Here is a 2,660-nt window from a genome sequence, read left to right on the forward strand (position 1 = left end):
TCGAATACGTGGCGCAACTTACTAGTGTAGAGCGTGTGTTGGACTATACCAAGGTCGACACCGAAAGGAACCTATTTGACGGACGTAAGTATAGTTAGAAAATTAGTAGCCTTCTGAAGTTTTGCAGTACATTTTCATCCTAATTGCCTATGTTTTTTTGATTACTGCATTAATTATCGCAAATTTTGATTTTACTAAAATTTGGGTTTAGCAACTTGTGTCTGTTACTAAATTTAGCTGAACTATTGTTAACTTCCGTTGGTTCATAAAAATTGAAATATACATAGTTCGTATTAATAATGAAACATGACTGCTTATTATAATGATAACGATCATCGTGTGACAACCCTAGAGAAGCCCTTTCGTAAACAATTTGTAGTATTCAAGGCGGCAGTCGGCGTGCTCGGTTGTAGCGAGCTTGTCTTCAAACTCAAGGGTTTGAATAAGAAAGCTTTAATTTTAGGCCAAGGACGTCGTTACACGTGCCGTGGAAACAAACTAAATATGTATAATGTGAAATATGAATTTTTATATAACGTAAAAATAACTTTAAATACCTACAGCAAAAGCTGCTTTAATGTTATTAATGTGATTTGGAGTAGACGGAAATGAAGCAGCCGTTTGGTTTGGCTTTGCTATCGAGAGTTTGTACAAATATGTTATTGTTTCAGCGACCCCTATCCCTCCGACTTGGCCTTCGGAAGGGAGAATCGTGTTCCAAAACGTGAGCTTGCGGTACGCTCCCGATGAAGCGCCCGTGCTTAAAAACTTAAACTTGGAGATAGAGAGTGGTTGGAAGGTAGTATTCCCAACAACATAATGTTATTTTAACCCCTTGGAGAGTTCCATAAGAATTAAAGTATTTTATTACAAGTACACGTACATATTTTTAGGTTGGCATAGTGGGCAGAACTGGTGCGGGGAAATCGTCCTTGATATCAGCATTATTTAGATTTTCTTTCATCGACGGAAAAATATCAATTGACGGAGTCGATACCGCAATTATTGCTAAACAGGTACTTAACTAGTTTTTTTTTCTTAAAAATACATTTACATATATAGGTTCACATTAAATAGTGTGTATCGTGTAAAAAATACTTTTCAATAGGTTTTTATTGTTAATTTGCCCCATGGCATAACATAGTTAATCTTTATTTTCAGGGCTTACGTTCTAAAATATCCATCATTCCGCAAGAACCGGTCTTGTTTTCAGCCACAATTAGATACAATCTTGACCCATTTAACATCTACAGCGACGACGACCTCTGGAGAGCTCTAGAGCAGGTAAACAATTCGCAGACAATGAATGGAATAAAAAATAGTCATAATTTATTTCTATTGTTCATTTTACACGTATATTATTTACAGGTCGATATGAAATCGGCGGTTCCTTCGTTGGACTTCAAAGTGACCGAAGGAGGTGCGAACTTCTCCGTCGGTCAGAGACAACTGATGTGCTTGGCTCGTGCTGTGTTACGGTCAAATAAAATATTGATAATGGATGAAGCCACTGCCAACGTTGATCCACAGTATGTATTATAATTGTCTTGTATTTCATATCTACTCTGTTGATTTTTACATGATTATTTTTTTCTAGGACGGATAATTTCATTCAACAAACAATACGTCGTCAGTTCGCATCGTGCACTGTACTCACGATAGCTCACCGACTCAACACAATTATGGACTCGGACCGTGTCCTCGTAATGAGCAGCGGCTCCATCGCTGAATTCGACCACCCATACATTTTATTATCGGATCCCAACAGTGCTTTCTCCTCGATGGTGCGAGAGACGGGAGAAAAGAATAGCCGTCAGTTATTCGAAGTTGCCAAAGAGGCGTATTTAAAGAATAATCTGAAACAGAATTTAAGATGATCAATAACGAAAGCTTGTAAGGAATTAAAGAGGCTAAAGAACATTCAGAGCAAGTGTTCGATGCGCATTTAATATTAAATTGTATAAATAGGTTACTTTTTATAATGTATATGATTATTAGATAATAAACTAAACTAGATAATAAACGGATTAAAGAAAATACCTTGAGTAAAAACTATTTACCATGTTATAAATTTGAGTCGTGTATTTGTAAATACATGCTACCGCAGTCATTAAATAACAATGAGCATTTATAAATAAAAGTAATAAATGTCACTGTAAATATTAACTTATAAATAAATACTGTACCTTAGCGGTTAAACTGATGATTGTAAAGTCAGAGATGATCAGACTATGATTTCACATCATAGTAATAAAGGAATTCGAATATAATCGTCTTATTTATTTTACCAACAAAACAATCTCCTCCGCGGATGGTAACATCGATAGAGTCGATGTGATAAATATATTATCAGAACAACCAACGTAAAGAAAAACCAAAATAATCTACTATTACATCGTATGATGTTTACAAATTGGGAGTCACATTTTTCACAACTCATAATTGTTTATGAAATACATTTCAAATTTAATTTATTTATTATTTTATAATCATAACTGATTTTTTATTTATTTCTTACATTTCCTAAATGACAGCTGTCGTGTTGACAGTTACTAGTATCAAATGAAATAAGGTTTTATATGCCTTGTATAGTCTATGGTAGTTTAATATTGAATTTTATAGTTATTGATTTTACCAAAATATCTTAACATTAAAAGAAC

General features: G+C 34.3%; 1 pseudogene; it reads left to right on the forward strand.

Annotated features, from left to right (window-relative positions):
- The window catches only part of LOC106108095, a 14,088-nt pseudogene extending 12,051 nt beyond the window's left edge, over positions 1–2,037 (forward strand).
- The last annotated feature ends 623 nt before the right edge of the window (positions 2,038–2,660 follow it).

This window comes from Papilio polytes, unplaced genomic scaffold (assembly GCF_000836215.1).
Source record: "Papilio polytes unplaced genomic scaffold, Ppol_1.0 DF821845.1, whole genome shotgun sequence".
In the NCBI taxonomy this organism is placed as follows: Eukaryota; Metazoa; Arthropoda; class Insecta; order Lepidoptera; family Papilionidae; genus Papilio; species Papilio polytes.